General features: G+C 36.1%; 1 pseudogene; it reads right to left on the bottom strand.

The window, feature by feature from the left end:
* Window positions 1-4,833: 4,833 nt before the first annotated feature.
* On the bottom strand, window positions 4,834-6,793 carry LOC114638394 (annotated as a pseudogene).
* Between the last annotated feature and the right edge of the window lie 18,815 nt (window positions 6,794-25,608).

Below are 25,608 nucleotides of genomic sequence, written 5' to 3'. Positions count from 1 at the left end.
ATTGCTTCCTTTATAGGTTGCTACATTTTTTGGAGCATTGGAGTTGGTTTGTGGGTAGGGGTTGGCACAGCAGCATTCCATATCCCTTTTTGTCAGCTATATATGTGCAATCATGGATATCATTGCAAAAGTGTCTTCCTTGCTCTTTATAGTCAGTGGGATCATAGCTCATGGGCTTCTACATAGTTTCTGGCACAAACCACAACATAGCTCACAACTACAATAGGACAATTGACCCAGACGTGTCTTCAAAGGCAGTGCAGACCATTGATATCACAATGGGTTCAGGTGGCATCATAGGCAATTCACCAATATGGTTCCCAGTTTCAGCATGGTCCAAAGATAATAATAACACAGCTTTAGGAGGCAGATCATACTATGAACTTCCTTTTGGCCCTTGGGAGCAATATGGGTCATAGAGGTCACCACAGACCCCAGCTGCAGTAGATGTTGGACACAGACATGGCTTTCAGCCATACCACAGATCTAAACATCACCATGGCCTCAGGTGGCAGCTCATGACCTCATGATTCTCTGAAATTCCTTCGTGTCTGCTGTAATTTTCAACTCTGACTTTATTAACTGGATCTTCTTCCTCTGTCTTTTGGTGAATTTGCCAATAGCTTTGTCAATCTTGTTGATTTTCTCAAAGAACCAATTTTTCATTTAACTTATTCTTAGTAGTTTTCTGTTTGTATTTCACTGATTTCAGGAATAAGTTTAAATATTTCTTCCTGTCTATACTTTGGGATAATATTTCTTCTTGAAGTGCTTTCAAGTATATTGCTATCTGATTAATGTAAGAGTTCAACATTTTTTTTTAAAAGTTTATTTAGGCACTTAATCCTATGAATTTGTCTTTTAGAAATACCTCCATTTTATATCATAATTTTCCGTATGCTGCTTTCATTTTTATTTAAATTCTAAAATGTCTTTGTTTTTTTTTTGTTTTTGTTTTCTGCCTTGACACAATTTTCATTCAGTAGTGAGCTGTTAAATTTACATGAGTTTGTATACTTTGTCCTGATTGTATTATAGTTGATATCCAGCTATTATCCATGGTATGCAGTACATTATTTCAATTTGCTTATATATGTTTAAACTTATTTATGCACTAATATGTATTCAGTGTTGGAGACAGTTCTACAGGCTGTTCAGAATAAAGTATATTCTTTAACATTTGGGTGGGTAGAATTTTCTGTAGATCTCTATTAAGTATTGTTTATTTGTGAAGCTATTTAATCCCAGAATTTTTCTATTTAGAATTTCATCTGAAAGATCAGTCTATTGTCAATGGCAAAGTATTGACGTTACCCACAATTACTATAATAGAGTCAATATATAATTTTTAGCTATAGTAAGATTTTTGTTCTACTTTGAATATGGGTTTTCTTGTGTTTGGTGTATATAAATATTTAGACTTTTAGTATTCTTTCAGTCGATTTTTCTTTCAATGAATGTGTAGTGTTGTTCCCTATCTCTTATGAGTAGTTTTGGCTTGAAGCGTGTTTGTCAGATATTAAAACAGCTACTTTTTAATCCACTTGCTTCTTGGTTTTATTTTCTTGAAATACTATTTTCCACTCCTTATCTCTAAGTCTCTAAAATGATATATATCCTTGATGGTGAGTAAATTTTTGGAAGATGCAGAAAGGTGAATCATATTTTCTCAGCCAATGTATTAATCTGTCTTTCTTTAATGGGAAATAGAAACCATGAAGAGTTTTAAGGTGCTTTCCCCCAATTCAACCATAGGGGCCCTGGCTTCCATCCATTGGTTGGGTAATAGTGTCTGTACGTGACTCTTATAGCTGCTTGTTGGGATTCTTGGAGGCAGTCATGCTAGACTCCTGTCATGCATGTCATTTAGTGTCTAAGTTACCTCACTGAGGATGTCCTTGTTCATCATGTCCTTGTTCTTAATAACTGAGTAGTATTCAGTTGTGTAAATAAGGTTACCGGCGATCTCTCAGAAACTGAGCCACCAATCAGGCAGCATACACCAGCTAATATGAAGCCCCCAACACATATACAAGCAGAGGACAGCCTGGTCTGGCAGGTTTAGAAGATATGCCTAACTCTCAAGAGACATGAGGCCCTAGGGAGTAGGGAGGTCTGGTGGGGTTGGGATGAAGGGGTGGGGACATCCTCTTGGAGACGGGGTGGGGTGGGGGAGGAAGTATGGGATGGGAAGAAGTCAGGGGGCTGACCAGGAGAGAGATGCTATTCTTAACCTAGAACTGACCTTAATACATACAATAATTAAAATGGTATAAAAGCAAAAAAGAGGAGGGGGTTTGAGATAGGGGTTTCAAGGGAGGGGAAATGGGGAAAGGGGATGATATCTGAAATGTATATAAATAAAGTATCCAATAAAAAAGGATTAAAGAATTTTTAAAAATGTTTTAAGCTGCAATAGTTATTAATTTCTGTTATTTTGTTTTTGTGTGGTTTCCCTATGACCTGTTTTGACTAACTGTTCTAGTATTATTTACTTCCTGCATACTCTTTGATATATTTAACCCTTTCAGACTGGAGTGTTTTTTTTTTTAATGCTCTTTGTAGAGCTGCTTTTGTGGACAGAATTTGGTTACATTTGTTTTTATTGTAAAATATTGTTCTCTCTTTGTTGATTGTGATAGTTTTTATAGAATATAGTAGTATGGCCTGGCATCTGTTTTTGTTGTTGTTTGTTTTGTTTTTTAAAATAGTGGTTCTCAACTATTCTAATGTCTTCACCCTTAAATACAATTCTTCATTGTTGTGGCGATGCCAACCATAAAATTATTTTCATTGTATTTCATAACTGCAGTTTTGCTACTGTTATGAATTGTAATATAAGTAACTGTGTTTTCTGGTGGTTTTAGGGTTGTTTGACCTCCAAAGGGAACACCACCCATAGTTTGCAAATTAGTTTAGAGGTTTATAGAAGGTCCTTGTAGGCCTTTTTGCATTTCAGAATATCTTCTGAAAAGTGAGATACTGTTATATTAGTTCTACCTTTATCTATGACCTTCTTTTTCCATTGAAAAACCTTTCTTTGTTCTGTACATCTACTCTTTTAATTATTATATGTCATGAACGTTTTCTTTTCTGGTACTATTTGGTGTTCTACATACATTTTGTGCCATGATAGGAATCTCTTCCTTTAGATTGGGAAATTTTTCTTCTTTTGACTTATTTTCCAAACATTTTCTATTCCTCTAACCTGGGTTTCTTCTTCCTCTATTCCTGTCATTTTTTAGGTTTGATCTTTTCAGACAGATGTCCTGGATGCTTTACTCATGGATTTTTTTTTATGTTGTTGTTGTTGTTAGATTTAACATTTTCATTATTTCATTCAGCTGTTCGCACTTTCATGGTCTTCATTGGAAATTTATATATATCCTCTTTAAGGTTTTTTAATATATTCATAGCTTCTATTTTGAAGTCTTTGTTTTCATTTTTCACCTAAATCACTTTTTGTAGGGACATATTATAGTAGAGTTCCTGGTTTCTGGATTAGGCATATTGTATTTTGTGGTTTTGTGTTGGTATCTACACATGTGAATTTATGAGGTCTGAAGTGTTTTGAGTGTGTGTATTTGTGTGTGTGTTCGTGTAGATTGTAGCCCCTATGTTGGCTGTGTATTCTGATCTTTGATTGCTGTTTCTCATATTGACTTCTAGCAACGTATGGCTGCTGTAAGATTCCTGAGTCTCCAACATGTATTGTGGGTGTGGGCCCACAATAGAGAGCTTTTCTACACATAGACAGGAGTCAGAAAGGAATTAAGTTGGGACAGAAGGAAAGGCTGAAAGGATGAAGTGGAAGTACTAGTGTTACTCTGGTTTTGCACCAAGAGGTTGAGTCTCAAGGCGTATAAGTGATCATAAGAAGAGGCTCAAATAGGCAGGCTGGAGCAGGACTAAGGGTAAGTCTGGAAAGATCAGAAAGTAGAACAGAAATGAGAATGAAGGTTCCCAACCTGAGGTCCAGCCTAGTGTGGTAGCTGTAATTCCTGGAAAAGAGAGGTTCTGTGGGTTCATATTTGGAGACATTAAGGACCTTGGATAAATTAGAAACCTTTATATAACCTAATGTATTAAACCTGCCATGTTTCTCTTTCCATAACGCCAATTGTGAGATACAGATGGTTAATAATTCAGTATATATTGTTGAAGGAAAATTCAGTAAAAGTATAACATATAGACAATTTATTATTGTTGTTGCTTTTGTAAGCAGAGAAGTAAGCTAAATAATAAATGTAGAGTCTCCTATGACAATAGTAACTCAATTTTGATCAAAATCTCTTACTTTATTTTCTACTGTTTTAAAGAGACATCATTACCAAGTCGACTTATAAAAGGAAGCATTTAATTTGGAGGCTTGTTAACAGATTGAGAGTGTGAGTCCATGATCGTCACAACAGGGAGCATGGCAGCAGTTAGGTAGGCAGACATGATGCTGGGATAATAGCTGAGAGTGTACATCCTTGAGGCAATAACCACAAATCAGAGAAGGATAACTTAGAATGTTATGTACATTTGAAACCTCAAAGCCCACACCAGTTACATACATCCTCCAACAATGCCAGAATTATAGCAAGGATATATACCTTGTAATTTTTCCCAAAAAGTCCCACAAACTGTTGATCTAGTGTTCAAGTATATGAAGCTCTGAGGGCTGTTTTCATTTAAACCATCATAAACACCTAGCCAACTGTGAAAGTATAGTCTATCTAGCAAACATTTATTTGGGTTGTGTTTCTTTTTTGTAGTTTAAATAGCTTTATTAATGCAATAAATTAACTTTGTACATTTTTATATTAAAAAAAAAACTATTGAGGGACTTCAGAATGCTGTAGGCCTCATTAGAACTTGTTCTCCAAAAACCTGCTTGAAAAAGGCAACGTATTCTTCACAGTGTTCTCCTGGTGCGAAGTTAGGGTTCCCTCACAAATGCTGATTTCACTGTTCAAAGAATCAGAATATGGTATAGAAGAACATGACATCATCAGTCTGCTTAGCAGCATCTAAAATTTTGTGAGCAGAAATATTGTCGTGGCCACCAATACCCGGGATGAACATTAGGGCAGCCAACTCCTAGTGTTTAGACAGAATAACTTATACTATCTCAACATTTGCTGTTGAAAGTCTCTTCAACATGTCCAGAGATAGTTGGTGGGCAGGAGGTTAAAAGCTTTCTAGGGACAGCAGCAAGCAAGCTGAAGACTTGGAGTTGCTGAACATTTGATACTTCAGAAATTGGTGGAACATGTAAAAGAGGTTTTGCTGGACAATGTTTTTAGGACAAGTTCATATAAGTAATGATGCACTGGAATCTGAAACTGGTGCAGAGAACAAATATATTCCATCAGCACAGCTATCACAAACTTGTGTGGCATCTCCTTGTTTTCCATGAATGGCAGCAACACTTGTATGTGCACATCAGACTGGTCCACCACTGCTGGGCCCACACCAGTCTTTTGAGAGGTGGGTTGCTCCAGCTTTGCAATGCTTCTACTGCCATTTTGTAGCATCCACATACTTCTTATACTCATGGTTGAGTTTATCAAACATGGTGGCTATCACAGGCAGTGAGGCTCTACCTGAATCACTCAATATCTGTGAACAGACAGTCAGAACGACCACCTTGCACTCCTTCCTCCGGAGGAGAAAGTCCATCAATATTCGTTTATCTGGCAAGAGATTCACTATGGCTGAAGTTTCACCTGAAGGTTTCAGAGGTAACCTTGATTTGCACTGATAATGATGTCTGGTTGAAAGATGATCGATCCCCGAAGAGGAATAGAGTTTATAGGGGATGGGACACTGGCTGGTCATGGTAGCAGGACCTGCCAAGAGGATCTGGTATAGTTGAATTGATTGGGTTGGAAGGTAACTTTGCCATCAGACTCTCCCAGTAACCTGATGTCAAATATTACTGATGTCTCTGTATCCTGATGGTGGACAATGACAATCACCAGTTTGTCCACTACATTTAGAGCAAACTTTCCCATCCTATTTAACTTCAGTATGTGCATCTTTTTACATGCAACCTCTCATGGGAGATGGTACAACCCTAGTTCCACTCCCATTCTATTGGAGGTCTGAGAATGATGCCTCAGGAAGAGGATGTAATGCTGCCCATATATGGTCACCATCTCAATGTCTTGTTCTGAAATGCTAAGTTTAGTTGACTTTGGTGCAGCTGATAACTAAATCTCAAACTTGGGAAGCTTCAACATGGTGCCAGCTCTAAAATAAAAAGGTTGCAGAACATTCTTAAGGACTGTGGTAGGCAACAGGATCACAGTGTTCTCTGAATAGTACATGTGTCATTTCACATAGATGTTGGCTCTTCAGGAATTTGAGACTTCGTTTCTCAGGCAACACCTGATAAAATTCGATGCCTTGATCTGTTATGAAGACGATTTCGGTAGAACTGGTCCAGCAGAATCCTAGTATGTTGGCATTCTTGGTCTTGCACTCTTGTGTACAGTACAACTGAAAGTTTTCTGGAATGAAATTACAGAAGTCCAAGGTCTTCGAAGTCCTCTAGACAGCCAGTATCTTATTGTCTAAAGAAAACTTAATGAACTTCACTTCTCTTCTGTCGTCCATACTAAAAGAGATGGAATTCTTATCATCTTTAATGACCTTTAATGACCACTCCTGTAGCACCACCAGACCAAACACCCGACCTGCTTGTTGGCCTCATCAAAGTACACGCAGTTAAATCGGGCTCCCCTTCTCTAATTGCACCGGCCAGACATTTGCACGGCTCCGGGTAGTAGTCCTCACTGCACATGACTGGGACCTTGTTGTGTTTCTTTTATTTTTTTTTTCTCCTAAGAAAATGACTTCTGAGAAAATTTAGCCATACTATATTTTGAAAGTATAATTTAAAACCCTTATTTTCATTAAAGTGAGTGTCCTATCTAGTACTTACTTGTTCATAATAACTTTATTCAATAATTTGTTTTTAGAGTCAAAGTTCTTAATGGTATCTGATATAATACAGTGATTGTTCTAACAATTTATTTACTGAAATAATCAACAGTGTACTTCCTACATGATTTTTATATAGTTCATGGACAATAGAAGAGGTGTTTGCTTAGAAATTGTTTAAAGCATGATTGTGAACATGTTCCTCTTCAAGACCTATGAGAAATAAATTTCTGATGTTAGAAAGCCACCTAGTGTATAATTTATTCAAGTATCAGAATGGACTCAGAAGTATGGAAAACACATAATTATTTCAGTATCATAATTTTTAAATTGAGTTCCTTGGTACTTTGTTGGAGTGATATTGTTATAGTTTTTATTTTTACAATATGTAGATATAATAAAGTTCTCATGGAGATGGTACTAAATTAAATATCTACAATTTTTGTTATTGATGAGGGAGAATGGATGATGACTTTGGAAACAGGTTTGTCTTATAGAGTCTTGCTATCTTATCTACTCATTTATGAGGCTTGCTATAGATCAGCATTCTGATTTTTAATCTACAGTATTAATTCTTTATCTATTATCTGTAGTTGTTGAGTGAACATAGATGTAGAAGTTGAAGGCTAACTTGTTAGACTGTCTTTCTACACTGATGGTTTCCGGGATTGAACTCTGGCCCTCAGGCTTGGCAGTACCTACTTGGCCTTACCTACTTAGTTGTGATGCTGGCCCAACATTTTGACATTTTAATATTGACCTTCAGACATGCACTTTCTAAAGAGAAGGTGAACGAAGTAGTTGGTTATTACTACCATTTAAATAAAGTACCTATCTTTCAACAAATTTTTGGTGATTCTCTTTTATAAGCTCTTTTAAAGAACTTTTCATAGTTATTGATGGTAAACAAACAAATAGTAATTATGATTTTTAGAATCAAGTGAGTGCTTTACTAGTTTGCAAATATTTTTGCTATAATTTAAATTTTCATAATACTTTTCAAAATCTAGTAATTTATTTGCAACTCTTAAAGAGTAATTTTTGAGACTTAGATGTATAAGTTCTCACTGAAAACAGTCTTGTTAATAGTTTGGATCTATGTTTCTTGTGTTTTTGTTTGTTTGTTTTGTTTCTCTTGTCCAGAAATTTAATGTATTCTACAGAAACCTCCTCATTTTCCTTGATGTGTTTTTTTTTTTTTGGAACATAAGATTGATATTTGTGTTGCAGCATATGAAGAGTAACAAGATTCTGAATTTTAGGTACATTGTTTTTCTGAGCTTCTTATCTTCTTTGTTTAAAGGCTTTCTGACAACATATTTGTGAATGTAATCTACTTGATAGAATGATTTTTGGGGAGGGATCCTAAATTATGAGGTACATTTGTATCCACAGTTCTGAAGTAGTCTTCTCTAGCCACCCCCTGTCTTATTAAACAATGATGAGATTGAGAACTCTAAAATTGGTACTTACAAAGCATCCATAAGACATGACTTACACTTCCTACCTCCAGGTCTTTTTGGTCTATAACATGAATGTCCCTTACTCAACATTTGGCACACTCTTTCATAAGTTGACTATGTAGGAGACTCAATGAGAAAGTGTTAATATTAATGTTTAAGGGTATTTTTTCTTTTCAATACTATGATCAAACCAATAATTCATTTAAAATTATTCTAAAATGCCTCTACCCAAAATAGAATTTAGAAGAGTTTTGGGAAATTTAATAACCCTGTGTGTGTGTGTGTGTATGTGTGTGTGTGTATCTCTCTCCTTCCAATTGGCATCAGTGAAATATAGCAAAATTTGTTTACCTTCAATAACTATGAAAAGTTCTTAAAAAGAGCTTATACATAATAGAATCACCAAAAATTGTGGAAAGATAGGTAAATTATTTTTCAAGACCCATAAGAAATAAGTAATTTTAAGGTAAGTCAGCATTCTTTTTAAGGAGTTGACATTTCTTGGGATGAAATTCAATATGCAATATGATTCAAACTTTGTGTGTTACTCTCTTAGCAGAAATTACTGGAGCGCTGGGAATCTAGGAAAACAATATTGGATCAGAAAACACATGCATCAATTTATTTCTTCTTAGAATTTTCTTAGGCAGCTATTGTGATTTAAATAAATGAGCATCTGAAACTACTCCTCTATTCAACATTATTAGACAAAAAATGAATGGAGAAAAGCAGAGATTCATTAGTCTCAAAGCTGAGCTATGTTGACAATTTATAAGCCCAGTTTTAGACGTATTAGCATCATAACAAAGAAATTTTATTTTGTTTCATTTCACTTTTTCAAGTTCAATAGAAATATAGAATGATGTTTTTGAATGGGCCAATGGGATTTTTACAAGATAATAAAAGATGCATTTGTCTTGAAATTCCCAGATGATTATTTTTAGAAACACGCTAACTAAATTGTAGAATATGATGAAAACTCATTTATGAAATGTGAGGCCCCTTCAGCATGACTGATTCTCTATTCATTTGAGAGCTTTTTACTTGCCTTATGCTGATTTTATCCTTTCTTAAGAAAAGAAAATACAGTTTCTGAACATGAATTTCTAGTAATTAAGATACATTTTTATATTATTTTAGGAGATTTATAATAATATGATATTTGTTTTAAAATTGTAAAGAAGAGAATGAATTCATCTCACATTATTAGCTACAAATTTTATCCTACTAAAAAAATTCCTGTTGATGACATGTAACTGAAATTTATTTTGGAATGATATCTTGTTTTAAAACATTCAAATTATTTTATTGTGAAATGATAGAGTAAGATTTTTAAAAAAGAATTTTTCCTGTAGAGAGAAAATACTATTTTTTTTTCTTCTAAGTTCTCCAAAGTTTGTCTTAGAAACAAAAGCCCAGGTTTGTTGCCACCCTAACAGCTATTAATGTCAGAATATTCACTGACTTCTCCCATATTTATTTTTGAAAATGATGAACAAAATGTTCTCAACTTATATGATATCCACTTATTTAAAAATATTTGAGGAACACATACTCTATACCATGTTCTTTATTCTATGTAAACTGTGCTGAGGATAATGCAAGATCTCTATTTTCATTTATCTTAAATTTATTCAGGTGCTGGTTTTTAGTAGTAGGTGTAGTTTGGGAAGATGAAAAATAAAAACATGAAAATTTAAATAAAATATTGTGTTTTTTTCTGGCCTAAGTGGAAGACGATGCACCTTGTCCTGCATAGATTTGATATGTCATAGTTGGGGGATACCCAGGGGATTCCTATACCTTCTTAGAGGAAAAGGGAAGGGGGATAGGGGGTGAGACCATGTGAAGGGAGAAATGAGAGGGAGGACAGGGATCAGGATGTAAAGTGAATAAATAAATAGAAATAAAAAGAATGAATCAAGTAGAAGGTTGTGGCATAGGATTTGAAGAATAAAATGGTTATTATAACTGTATAACTTGCTGCATACAATATAAACAGATAATCATAATATTAGTTACATTTGTTGTGTATTTGTGTATCAAGTACTTCTTGGCTTACCCTTTCCTTTAATTAGAAAAATTCAACAAATTTATGTGTGATATTATTGCTATCTTACTTTACATTTACAGAAATTGTGATTCAGATTATTTACCTAGTTCTTCCATGATAAATAAGAAAGGAAAAATTCAGGACCAGTGTAATGACAGAGGGCCAAGTTCAGTTCCTACAACCTACATTGGATGGCTCACAATTGCCAGTATATAACCCCAGGTGTAGGTGATCCACTGGACTCTGTGGGCACTTGCCCTCACATGCACATACCCATCCACTTCACAACACACAAAATTAAAACACAAATAAATGCTAAAAAAAAAAGATTTGAATATGCAGTTTGATTAGGTGTTGAGTTGGGGAGATAGCACGTTCATGAAGCACATGACCATGTTTCATATGTGAGTGGGGTGTGTGTGTGTGTGTGTGTGTGCAGGTATACATTTGTTTTCAGATGCTTCTGAACATATGCATATGGAGGCCAAAAGTAGGGTTGGAGTCATTACTAAGATTCTATCTATGATTTGTTAAGAAAGATATTCTCATTGGCCTGGAATTTGCACATAAGCTAGTTTGGCAGTCCAGAGAATTCCAGGCATCTGCCTCTTGAACACTGGCATTACAGATGCTCATAATGCTTGATGTGTTTTAGTTTGTTTGTTTTGAGATAGGGTCTTATTATGTGGTACTGGTTGTCTGGGAGTCCTCTATGTAGATGAGACTGGTCTTAAACTTAGAGATAAATATGCTTCTGCTTCCCAAGTGCTGAATTAATGGTACATACAACTACTCTTCTCAGCTTTGATTTTTTATTTTAATGTGGGTTCTAAAGATCTAGTTCAGGCATTGATGCTGCTAGGCAAGTAATTTATGACTGAGCTATTTCCCCAAACTAACACCACAGTTTTCATGGAAATAAAATTTGCTTGCATAGAAAATGTATGAAGCACTAGGCATAGTAAACAGCCCAATAGAAGGAGATTGAGCAGAAAATGTAAAGTCCTTAAGCAAGAAATGTTATGATATATTTGTTGAACTGAGAGACCAAATTTTAGGAGTTTAGACTCTATTTTAGAAAACCTGATCTAAATTTAAACTCAAGTAAACTATCAGGACAGTACCTAGCTTCAGTTTCCAGGATACTCTCCAACAAAAATCTGACCCTAGTTCTAGCTTCTAAGCTACCCCCAACAAGACCTGCATCTCCAGGTTATTCTCCCACAACAACTCCAGCATTTAGCACCAGTTTCCAGGTTACCCCCCCAAAAAAAAAATTCTGTACCTCCCAGTTACAAGCCCAGCTCCTCCAGGTTACAAGCCCACCACTTGCTTAACAACTGACAATTAGGAAGAAATCAGAAGTTATGTTTATAGATTGGCACCCAGCACTAGACAATTATGCTAAAGGCCACAGTAGCACCTCAATTAGATGTTTGCCAGGCTAGAAATATTCAATCCTCACTTGCCACTTTCTATAAAACCGTGTACTGATAAGTGTTCAGTGCCTTTTCAGCCTGGGGATCAGCAGTGAATTAAGACCACTCAAAAAAAGACTGTTGTGACTGGAACAGATAGATCCAGGACCTATCTGGTCTTTTGTAGTTCAGGAAAGTTTTGCCACAACATTTTAGTGCATTAGTAGGGAACTACAAGGCCTCCAGGACCTGACCTGGACGGTGTCAATATCAGTAACATCTGTCTAAGTCTGTGAATCAGTCTGAAGGTTTCATATGTGTGTTTGTAGCACTACAATTAACTTCCTATTTCCTGTCTGTTCATAAGCTAAATCTGTGTTAAGAGATTCCTCTCTATCCTTATGATAAATCTGTCCATAAATCTGTGTGTGGTGCAGCAGTTTGGTTATGCACATAGGAGGTTTGGGTACCAAGCATCTGTGCAGCACCATGATCTATGCCATTCTTTGTAAATTCTGAGTGGTGCCACATCTGTAATTCTGTTCTAGAAAAAGACCTTGAATCTGAATCAGTGACTAGGAAGCAGTTTAGACAGATGTGTCAGGGGACTGTTGCTACAAGTGGCCAAGAGACCTCCTCACTCCTGACGTGGAGTGGGTTTAGCCTTGGAGAGCCAAAGGGACCTCACCAATCTGATTACTTTGATCTCTTTCTGACGAGGAGGAAGGGATGAGTTTCATTTCTTGTGTGAGCACCACCTTCTGGTTGTTTCTTGTTTCTGCCTGATAGACAGGAAAAGTTGCACAACTGTTTTTTGTGTGTTACCTGACAGAGGGGAAGGGATGAGTTTCTTTCTTTGTGTGCATGTATGTGTGTGGGTGTGGGTGTGTCATTTTCTGGTTGTTTCTTTTTTCTGCCCGATAGAAAGGAAAGGTCAAATTTGTGCTTTTCTGTGTTACACTTTGTTTCTTATTATGAAGTGACTTTGATAGACATATTAACATGGGACAGGCACCTTCGATCCCATTAGAATTGCTCACAACCATTTTAAGGATGTTAAACTAGAGGAGGGAATCTCTTGGTCAATATTATGAAAAATATTCTACAGACAAAATGGCCCACTTTCAACAGCAGCTGGCCCTCAGAATGATCCTTTGACCTGAGATTTGTCCAAGGGATAGAGAAAGTAATTTTCAACCCAAAATTTGGCCACCCAGACCAAATACCAGTTGGTGAGTTTGGAGAGACCACTTAGAGGACCTGCCCTCTTGGCTTAAACCTTTTCTCACCAGACAATAGACAGAATTTCTTGCCTTGGCTATCAAAAAGCCCAACGACACAAAGAAAGAGATACTGGACCATCCATAATATCTTTCTACCCATACCTTATTCAAACCTACAGGCAGGATAGCAACCTCTGTAGGAAGCTCTGCCATGGGCAGCCCCATTGTAGGTGGGGGAGGGAGACCTGTTGCAGAGGCACAAATCTGATGGGGGCTGCCTATTCAGTCAGATTTTTGACTGCTCTTGCATGAAGCTTGGACAGTCAATGACCAAGGAAACCAACCGTATCACTAGTGGCCCTTTATGACTTTTATTGTCAACATTTTCAGGTTACCTTCACCACAGAAAGAAGGGAGACAATCCAGTCAGAGGCCAGGAAGCTGGTTCCTGGTCCCAAAGGGAGCCCCCCAATAACCAAGCAGCTATTGATGCTTACTTTCCCTTGACTCACCCAGACTGGGACTTTTGCACCATTGAATGTAAGAAGAGGCTCTTGGTTTACTGTCAGGCTCTCCTGGCAGGTATCAAAGCAGCTGAAAGACAGCCCACTAATCTGGCCAAAGTGTAGGACATTAGGCAGAGAGAGAGGTTAGAAGAAAAAAATCTTAGGGACTTGGTGGTAATGATAGTGGCTAAAGAGAAGAAGATGAGAGGACAGAGGCAATAAACTCACCACCTGGCAAAGATCTAGTTGGCAGTCACAGTCAAACTAGAAGACCATAGGAGACAACTAAACCAGATGGCTTCTGAATAAAGAGGTAAGGGGCAGCCCTAAGGATTGAGAATGCCCTCACTTAAGAAAGAACCAATGTGATTATTGTAAGTAGGAGAGCCACTGGGCCAGGGAATGCCCCAAGAAGAAGAAGACGTCTATCCAAACCCTGGCCTTAGAAGATAAAGAATGGGGCTCAGGTTCAGATCCCCTCTCCAAGCCCAGGTTAATTGTAAAAGTGGAGGGAAAACTCACCACCTTCCTTGTAAATAATTAATAGTGCTCAACATTCTGTCTTGCAGAAACCAGAAGATGAATTCTCTTCAACAGTTTATAAATAACTTCCCAGTGGCAGCAGGAAAAACATGTCTAAAAGAGACCCAGGACCTCTTGGAGGCCCTAAAAATCTTGAACTTCTAAGAAGGCCCTACTCTGCCAACTACAAATGAACTCTGTAGATCTGTGGGATGCATATTCAGTCTCTGGACCCTAGTGCCAGCCAATGGCCTACCTGTCAAAGAAATTACATCCAGTTGCCAGAAGCTCCCCCTCCTGTTTACACATCATTGCAGCAACAGTCTCCTGGTTAAGGATAATGCCAGAATTACTCATTACAAGTCTCACCTCTTAAATATCCCCAGGATAACTTTCAGGTTCCAGCTGCCCTCTAGCCCAACTACCCTGCTGCCTGACACAGAACTTGATAGATCCTGCTTTACTGCTCAGATATTTTGGCCCATATCCATGGGACCAGAGAAGATCTTCAGGATATCCCAATGATGGATGCAGAAGTAACATGGTTCACCAATGAAAACAGCATCATTCAGGATGTACAGAAGTATGCTGAGGAAGTGGTGGTCTCAAACACAGATGGAGCCACTCCTGGCAGGGATGTCAGCCCAGAAAGCTGAACCGGTAGCTCTGACCAAAGTGTGAGAACTGAGAAAAGACAAGAGACACAGATAGCCAGTGTGCTTTTGCTATTGCTCATGTCAATTGGGCTATCACAAAGAGGAAGTCCTCTCCTTACTGAGGACTCTATGTGGTCCTACACTGCATAGGACACCAGAAAAGAAAGGACCCAATCTCAGAGGACAGCAAGGCATATACAATAGGCCTGTGGGTGGCCCTAGAAATTGTGCTTCTTATGCTCTTGTTTGCCCTAGGCCCAAGAGACACCACACTCCCTAACCAGCCTATAGAAAATGTGATCTTGGCCAGAAGCCAACCCATATCTCAGTGTCATAAGGAATTATGGAGGACAGCAAATTGCAAACTAATCACACCAAGAAAAATGAACTGAAAGAGATCCATGATTCTTCATACATGGATGCCCTGAGAATATTGAACTTAGTCTGCCATTCTTACATCAGAATTAGAGATGCCAATTTGAAAAATGTTGAAATTGTTAAGAACTGTAAGGCCTGTCAATTGACCAATGCATTTGCCAGTGAGAAGAACTTTGATACTCGATATCTGGACACCTAACTAGGAGTCTATTAGGAAACAAGACTTCACAGAGGTAAAACCAGTAAAATTCAGATATAGATATTTATTGGTGTTTATAGATACCTTTTCAAGGTGGACTGAGACCTTCCCAACTAAGCATGAGGACTGCTCAGACAGTAGCAAGGAAACTACTAGAAGAAATTCTTCCATTGTATGATTTTACTATATTTATAGGGTCAGAAAATGGACATACATTTGTGTACCAGTTAAATCAGGGATTAGCTAATATTTTGGGGGTAGAATGAAAACTTCATTGTGCTTATAGTTTCCAGAGTTCAGGGCACGTAGAAGGGATAAATAGAACCCTAAAACAAGTAAATTAAACAATGAATGTGGAATATTTATGAAAAAGAACCAGAAGGAAGGCTATTGGCATAGCCAAGGAATTAAACCAATGCATTTTATATGAGAAGAGTGATATGAAATGGGGTAGGAGTATTATTTAAGGCTCAGTTTTGATTAGGAAGTTGACTATGACCAACAGGTTGTTTACTGATGATTGAAGAAAAAACACACATCAAATTCCATTTGAAACACATCTCTTGGGAATTAATTCCTAATACTGCCAATCATTTAATTATGTGGGGAAAATTCCTGGCTGGTGATAAAAATTTAGACTCATTAGAATTTAATTGATATTTAAAGTTACAATACAGAATATTTTCTAAGGCAGAATTCTTCAATCTTCACTGTATGTGTGAATCACCTAGGAAACACTGTGTTTTGATAGTATCTCCTTCTAAGAAATATGAGATATTACTCTTTGTTCTATCTACTAAAATTAGAATTTCTGGAGGAATGTTTTTTCTGTATCCATAATTTCAGAGAGCTCTCCATATGATTTGAAAAAGCAGCCAGGCTTGAGAATCAGTCGTGAGTAAAAAGAGCAAAACTAGGACTATCCTATGAAATGGTCCATCATATGGATGTAGAAAGGGAATGAATCTAACATAGGAGGGTGAAAAGCAAACACTGAAACATACCATTGAGTAGTATTTGGAGAGGTATTTTAGGAAGGCTTGACCTATTCCAAGAATGGACCAAAATGAAAGGATACAAAGCTGTTGAATAAGATCAGGCACATAACAGACATGTTATGTTATGTTATGTTTATTCAACATAAAGTGACATGTTGAATGTTAGAAACCTTTAAAAGCAAAATTTTGATGGGGTTTTGACAAAGTAGAGATATTTAAAACAATGCATTTGAAAAAAATAGTATGAGAAAGAGCAGGGTAAAGGAAGGTCACAGATATATATATAAAGATGTTTGTTTTTATTTATAAAAGGAAATCACCAATGATATCTTTTGTTGTTGCTGTTGTTGAAGGTATGAACCAAAAGTGAAAAATTACCCTTGAAAAGGCACAAAGGGTTGCCACTGAGTTCTCAATTTGAGATGACATGGACTGTAAATGGTGAAGGATTGTGGTTATTGGGTATTATGGAAAATAGGAATTGACTAATGCCTTTCTGAGTACTTCACTTTGTTTCTTTCATTTTCTCTCTCCCTTCTTTTTTCCTCTTCCTTATTACATGAAGTAGGAGACAGTCTCTTCAGTAGATAATGAGTAAAATGTGAAAGCTGAAAATGTTTGAAGCTTTAGTGTACTTTCTTGAATGGAATTTAAAGTGGGAATGGTCAGCAAAGTCACACAGGTTTTATTTTCTAAAGAAACTTACAGTGATTTAAGGAAACTCAGCCAGTGGAATGTGATTGAAAGAGTACAAGAAATTCTGGGCATATTTTTGTTTTCTTTTGTTTTGTTTTGTGTTATATTGTGGTTTTGATTGGTTGGTTGGTTTTGGTTTTGTATTTTCATACTGGACTACAGAAGATAAGATAAATAAGACAAGGAGTCTGGATGAAATTTTCCTTTATTTTTTTAATGCTTTTTGAAGCAGTAATTATATTTTGTTCTGGTCAGAATATAAAACATTAATCTAAACAAAAAATGTTAAATAAAGGAAAGTTTTCATTCTTTGGAATGGAGCTTGCATCCATGATTCTGAGAAAGCAATTTTAGCTCCTGAAGAAGCTGAAGTCTTAAGGTCTAGAGAGGTCAGAGCAAAGACAGACATAGGGTCAATAACTCCAGACTAAATGCTAGAGGCACTCTAGCCTGCCATGATCACATTATTTACCATTTTCCCAATAACTTTCGGTGTTTTCTTTGAGCTAGGTTTCCATAAACGCTATACCTATTAATAATAAAACAACATTAGAGGGAGGTGTCAGTTGATTTCAAATATGCAGGTTTGAGTTTTCAGCACAGGGGTTAATTTTAGATGTGTTGATTTCAAATGATTGACACTGTTACAAAGGAACAATAATTTTTCTTTTAGTATTTTGCATTAAATTATTTGGTGTGTGTGTGTGTGTGTGTGTGCATGAGTGCGTGTATGTATGTGTGCATGCATATAACTTCAGGTTGTGTGCCATATTGTACACCTGTGTGGCATTAAAAAACTTCACATAGTTATCTCTGTCCACCCTGTGGGATTCAGGGATTGAACTCAGATTATTAAGTTTGCATGCAATTGCCTATATGCGCTGAGTCATCTTGGTTGCCTCTATTTTTTGTTTGTTTGTTTGTTTGTTTGTTTTTACCATTTTAGATTCATCAATTTGATTCCATTTCTTAACATATTCTAAGCTTTTTTGTCTTTTATTTATTTATTTATTTTTATACTCCATGTTTTATTGACCCCCTTCCAGTCTACCCTCCAACTCTTCCACATCCTACTCAACCAGACCTCTAAACTTCCTAGGGCCTCCAGTCTCTTGAGGGTTAGGTGCATCTTCTCTCACTGAGGCCAGACCAGGCAGTCCTATGATGTATATGTTTTGGGGAGACTTATATTAGCTGATGTATGCTGCCTGCTTGGTGGTCCAGTGTTTGAGAGATATAGAGGATCCAGGTTAATTGAGACTGCTGGTCCTCCTACAGGGTCGCTATTTTCCTCAGCTTCTTCTTGCCTTTCCTTAATTCTGTTTTAGCACTCTTATTTGTGATATTCTAAGCTTTTTGATCTTTATTTTATTTTTTAATAAATTTATTCATTTATTTATCCCCTTTATATCCCAATATCACGCCCCCTCAAACAGATCCCATTACCTCTCATACAGTTTCCCCCATTCCAACCTCCCCTTCTTTTCCTTTGAGAAGGGAGAGCTCTCCTCTGAGTGTTAGCACCCCTTCAGTACCCTTCCTCTCCAGCATATCAAGTTGTCATAGTACTAAACGCATTCTCTTGTCAGGAGCCATAATGTGACAAGCTAATAACTATCAGGTGATGGTCCTGAGATGGCCTGCTTTGGTTTATTATATAATTTGCTATGGGTTCATCCTTATTAAGCAAGGCTGTAAGGTATTCATTTTAGGAAAGACTCCTCCTACTAATATGCTTTTCCTGTTATTATTAAACATATATAGCAATCACTAAGTAATAGCAAACCCCTTTGGAGCAAATCTCTGCAGATCCATGAAGATATACTATCTTGCAGTGATACTAAATAGACTTAAGTCTTAATGATGATCTTATAAGGATTCCTAAAGTTATATCTGTGATTATTAAGCTCTGTTATAGTGGGACTGCTATTAGGTCTTTTTCTGATAGTCAAAACTGCAATGAGAACTTTACCAGTCTCCCAAGTGTCACCAGTTATCTGCTCATAGATAGTAACCAGATTTTTCCTACTCAAAGCACATTCTAAGAGGTCGTAAAAAGGGAACAAATGATTTATTATACGTGCTGGGACAGAAGGTAAAATATTGACTGAGTTTATCTATACAAAACTTCACTAATAATTTATTTATGGTTTTAAACATTCTCTGAACCTGTGGAGCTGAGACAGAAGACGGATGTTTAGTTGTATAATTACTCCTAATGGATATGCATGTAAACATTCTCTGTTGTAAACTTCTATTTCAATTTATGATTTGATTTTTTGTGTGAACTTCTGATGAACTTTGTAACATGTGATCATGTATTCTGAAAGTTGTATAAGTACTGAAGACAAAGAGGAGAGAAGAATTTTTTGCCTTTCCTCACTTGTCCATAGGTATGTTGGTTTATTTCTGAATCTTTGGTTTGATTCCATTGATCCACCTATCTGTTTCTATTCAAATGTCATGCAGTTTTTATTACTATTGTTCTGTAGTACACCTTGATGTCAGAGACAATAATACATCCAGAAGTTCTTTTATTGTTCGGAACTGTTTTAGCTACCCAAGGAATTTTGTTTGTTTGTTTTTCCATATGAAGATGAGAATTGTTCTTTCAAGATCTGTAAAGAATTGTATTAGAATTTTGGTGCAGATTGCATTGAATCTCTAGATTGCTTTTGTTACACTGGCCATTCTCACTATGTTGATCCTACTGATCCATGAGCAAGGGAGATCTTTTCACCTTCTGATATCTTCTTCAATTTCTCACTTAAGAGATTTGAAGTTTTTGTCATACATGTCTTTCACTTGCTTGATTAGAGTTATATCCAGATATTTTATATTAATTATATCTCTTGGAAAGGATACTGTCTCCCTAACATTTTTTCTCAGCTCCTTTACAATTTGTACAGAGGAGTGCTACTGATTTCATTGAGTTAATTTTGTAATTTTGTATCCATCCACTTTGCTGAAAGTTGGAGTTCTCTGGTAGAAGTTTGGGGATCACTTATGTATACTATTATATCATCTGCAAATAGCTTGACTTCTTCATTTCCAATTTGTATTCCCTTGATCTCTTTTAATTGTCTTATTGCTCTTGCTAGAACTTCAAATACCTTATTGAAGAGATAAGAAGAGTGAGGACAGCCTTGTTCTTGTCCCTGATTTTGATAAATACTTTTTTTTTAGATTTCTGTTCATATAATTCGATATTATCTATTGGCTTGCTGTATATTGCCTTTATTGTGTTTGGGTATGGGCCTTGAATCCCTGATCTCTTCAAGACTTTCAACATAAATGGATGTTGGATTTTATCAAAGGTTTTTGCAACATCTAATGATCTTGTCATCTTTTTCAATTTGTTTACATGCTTCATTATGTTGATGGATTACCATGTATTGTACCACCCCTGCATCCCTGGGATAAAGCGTACTCGATCATGGTGAATGATGTCTTTAATGTATTCTTGGATTCAGTTTGCTAGTGTTTTATTGAGTATTTTTGCATCAATGTTCATAAGGGAAATTGATCTGAAATTCTCTTTCTTTGTTGAGTTTTTGTATGGGATAAAGGTGACTGTGGCCTTATAGAATAAGTTTGGCAATGTTCCTTCTGTTTCCATTTCTGTGGAATAGTTTGAGGAGTACTGGCATTGGCTCTTTGAAAATCTGCTATAATTCTATGCTAAATCCATCTGTCCATAGGCCTTTTTAGTGCTGGGGAGACTTTTAATAACTGGTTCTATTTCCTTAGGGTTTATAGGACTATTCATATGGTTTACTTGATATGTATTTAGCTTTGGTAATTGGTATCTGTCTAGAAAATCATCCTTTTCTTTTAGAATTTCAAATTTTGTGGGGTGCAGGCTTTTGAAAAAAGACCTAAAGATTCTGTGAATTTTCTCAGTGTCTTTCATTATCTCTCCCTTTTCGATTCTGATTTTGTTAATGTGGGTATTGTCTGACTGCATTTTAGTTAGTTTGGCTAAGAGTATGTCTCTCCTTTTGATTTTCTCAAACAACCAGCTTTTGGTTTCACTTATTCCTCTTTGTTTCTAATTGATTGATTTCAGCCCCAAGTTTGATTATTTCCCACCATCTATTCCTCCTGGGTGTGTTTGCTTCTTTTATTCCCCTAGGACCTTTAGGTGTACTTTTAATTTATTAGTGTGTGGTTGCTCGAATTTCTTTATGAGAGTATTTGGTGTTAGGAACTTTCCTCTATGCACTGCTTTCTATGTTTCCCGTAAGTTTGTGTATTATGTGCCCTTATTTTCACTAAATTCAAAAAAGCCTTTAATTGTTTCTTATTTCTTCCCTGACCCAGTGATCACTGAGTAGAGAGTTGTTCAGTTCCCATGTATATGTAGGCTTTGTGTTGTTTCTTTTGCTGTTGAATTCCAACATTAATCCATGGTGATCTGAAAAGATGCATGGTGTCATTTCAGTCTTCTTGTATCTGTTGAGGTTTGCTTATGAATGATTACTATGATCAGTTTTTGCAAAAGTTCTCTTAGGTGCTGAGAAGTAGGTATATTTTGTGTTTGGGTTAAATGTTCAGTAGATAAGTTAATTCCATTTGAATTATAACCTCTGTTAGTTTTGTTATTTCTCTGTTTAATTTCTGTCTCAATTTCCTGTCCATTGGTGAGAGTAGGGTCTTGAAATCCCCCAATATTATGTGTAGTTTGGTGTATAATTTAAGCCTTGGCAATGTTTCCTTTACAAATGTGGGTGCCCTTGCATTTGTGGCATAGAGGTGCAGAATTGAGATGTTTTCTTGGTGGATTGTAGTGGTAGTAGGTTAATCTACTCTGATCTCCCCTGCAGCAGTTGAGTGAGTGCCTCATTGCCTACTCAAGTGCTCTGGATTCTTGAATGAAAGACACACATGCAGCCATATGTTTAATATGTCCAAATCAGCTCACTGGCTGTGCTACTTCCAAACTTCCATGTTGCTAATGTCTCCCCTACAATACTCCTGAATTATTGCTTCTAAAATCTATATTCCATCTTTGCTACCCCAGATTAAATCAGGGAAGACTTTCCTGGGGCCACTCTTCCCTGGCTCTTACATGGTTGGTACTCTGTCTTCTGCAGCTCTCAAGCCTGCATCCTATTTCTTTCCTGGCATGCGATCATAAATTATTAGTCTTCTGTCCCTTTGCTGGCACATCCTGAAGTCCCTCCTCTGTCTCCATGCTCAGCCATTGGCTTCAGAAAACTTTATTTGCTAGTTAGAATCAGCTGGGTGCAGGGAACCTCAGCATGTTCTATGCTGGATTCTCATGCAACTTGGGAACTGAATTAACACATATAGCGTTTGAATAAATCTATAGGAGCGGATTTTTCCTTTCATGAGTCCTTCCCCTTCTCTTTTGATTTATTTTGGTTGAAAGTCTGTTGTAATAGTCATTAGAATTGTTATGCCAATGTGGGTTTTTTTTTTTGGGGGGGGTCTGTTTGCTTGAATAACTTTTTCTCAGCCCTTTGTTCTTAGAAAATGTGTATCTTTGTTACTTACATGTACTTCTTGTATACAATAGAATGTTGGATTCCATTTATGCATCCATTCTGTTAGCCTGTATCTTTTTACTGGGGAACTGAGTCCATTGATGTTCGGAGATATTAATGACCAATGACTGTTACTTCCTGTTATTTTTATGTTGGTAATAGTAGTGTAAGTGTGTGTGTATTTCTCTTTTATTGGTTTTAAGGGTGTGAAAATATTTATTTCTCATGTATTTTTTTTGTTTTTAGTTTTTTTTTTTTTTTTTTTTTTTTTAGTGTAGTTAGCCTCATTGAGTTGGAATTTTTCTTCTAGTATCCTCTATATGACTGGATTTGTGAAAAGATTTTGTTTGAATTTGGCTTTGTCATGGAATATCTCCATTTCTTACATCTATGGTGATTGAGAGTTTTATTAGGAATAGTATACTGGGCTGAAATCTGTTGCCTTTTAGGGTCTGCAAGATTCTGTCCAGTCCCTTGTAGCTTTTAGAGTCTAAGTTGAGAAACCGGGTAGGTCTGCAAGATTCTGTCCAGGCCCTTGTAGCTTTTAGAGTCTAAGTTGAGAAACCGGGTATCTCTTCAGATAAAGGTAATATACAATAGGCCCTTATTTCATTTGTATGCAAGAAATGATTATACACCAAGAACTTGGATGTGAAAATACTAACATAGGATGCTTTAGGGACTGATGCTTATTAATATTCACATGAATAAGAAATTTCTGTTACAGAACCACAAAAGGTATTATTAGTGTCAGAATTGTTTTTAAATAAACACATCCAAGAATCGTTATATGGAGAAACACACACACACACACTCTCTCTCTCTCTCTCCTCTCTCTCTCTCTCTCTCTCTCTCTCTCTCTCTCTCTCTCTCTTTATGTATTTTGAATATTTTATTACTTCTGCATTTTCATTTTTATATAAAAAAGAAACAAGTTCCCTTTAAGCTTTTATTTTATGACTGGAAAAGAAAGTTTCTCAGAAATAGGTTTGTCATATACTCCCTCTCAGGGAATGGTCTGTGGCCATGAAGATGTCAGGTTATTGTTGTCTGCACACACAAAAACAAACAAACAAACAAACAAACAAACAGTTAAACAAACACAACTCACTTATTCTATTAGTTTCCTCACAATGGTAAGCTCACCACAGTTTGCTACCCTTGGAAACCCAAAACATTTTCTGCTGCCTTGTCATTTCTCTGCATCATTGTCTTTATTATAATGTTGTATAAGGACAAGTGACAACTACTCTTTCAAAATGCCATCAATTAGCACTACTGAGTGCAATATCCATTATTGACTTCTAGTGTTTTTTCTTATTTTTATATCCTGGTGTAATTTTTAGGACCACAGCCAAAAACCTAGAAAGATACAAGGAAAATGATAATGTGAGTGCTTTATATTGGTTTCTATAAAAATGATAGCATGTAACATGAAAGGGGGTGCAGAAATCATCAGGATACTATTTGATCAGGTGAAAACTTCTGTTCTCTAGATCCACATAAGTGCTAGGGCATCACATGAGGGTCTAAAAACAATATAAAATAATTAGCGAAATATGGTACCTGAATGTTTATCAAGGAATGATGGTAAATGTGCTGTTTCAATGCCAATCTAGCTTGATATAGTAGTATTTAAACTTTTTCTCTCTTTTATTAGCAGACTGATCTACACAAACCAAACCTTTCACAGTTGATCATGGCTGAAAGGCAGAAAAAATACAAATGAGACCTTTCATACACAGGTTTTCATAGACTTATCTAACTTTATATCACACGTTGTGATGGTTTTTCTTGGTTGTCAACTTGGCCAAATCTGAAATAAACTACCAGAAATGGAAGATATAACTTTGAGAGATTATTTTGCTTGGTTTGAAGTGGATGAATCTACTTCTAGTTTTGTCTTTTGTGGTAAGAAGACACATACTTTTGGTCAGATGTTGAGGTAGGAAGACAGACATCTTTGTGTTGGACCTTGAAGCAGAAAAACTCATCTTTAATCTTGGTCATACTTTCTGCTGGAAACCCATATAAAGACACAGAAGGAGAAACATTTGTACTTTGCCAGCTTGCTTATGCCTTGGTAGCAAATCTATTTCCTTACTGACATAAGGACCTACATCATCAGTTTCCAATTTCCGGTTTCCAGTCTCTAGTGAAAACCAGATGAGACATCCAGCATTTTGAACTGAGCAACTTCTGGATCTTTGGACCTTCTATTCTTAGCCTACTATTTTTCGATTAGCTGTACCACAGCCGGTAAATGATGATATATAAAGTTCTGCTACTCTAAAAGTACCCTGACTAATAAACATGTATATGCTCATTAGCAAAATAGTCTAACCTGCTTAAAGAACTATACAAATGAACTCATATTGAACATATTATTTTATGCCAGGCTTCCTTTGCTTTTATTATCTTCATAAGAGTAAAAAGTTTAATACTTGTTGAAAAGTATTACTAGTTTAATTAATACTAAAATTAATACTAAATTTAATACTAATTAAATTAATTTTTAATTAGTTTAAAAATTAATACTAGTTTTAATTTTTATGGTAGATGCAATAAATAGTGTAGTGCATTAGAGGCAGGTATTAAATATATGTTTGATTTTTTTCACCCTGATTCTAATAAATAGATCATGATACATAAAACTAGTAAAATTATAGAAAGACAGAAATGGGAAGCTACTATGGAAAAGAAAACTATGCTTCAAAGAATTTATGTGTGTGTGTATGTATGTATATGATGTATATGTATACGTATATGTGTTATGTAATTTAAATTTTTCTACTCCATACAATTTTTAATCTCTTGACAACTTTTCTCAGGCACTTATAACCAAATACATTGTAAGTATAAAATAAAATCTTTGTTATATGTCATATCCTTGAGAGGGTCCTGTGCTTTTTATTTTTCTGAATATTATCTTTTAACATTCTCAAACAAAAACTTACAATTAATCATTAAGAGGAGGAAATAATATTACAAAACATTTTTACCCTTGACAATACTGGAGAAAGTCTTCCTGTGCTTTTTTGAAGATTATTACT

Source organism: Grammomys surdaster, unplaced genomic scaffold (genome assembly GCF_004785775.1).
Source record: "Grammomys surdaster isolate TR1022 unplaced genomic scaffold, NIH_TR_1.0 125584, whole genome shotgun sequence".
Classification (NCBI taxonomy): domain Eukaryota; kingdom Metazoa; phylum Chordata; class Mammalia; order Rodentia; family Muridae; genus Grammomys; species Grammomys surdaster.
The sequence above is the reverse complement of the archived record's forward strand: the minus strand, read 5'-3'. Positions and strand labels throughout refer to the sequence as shown.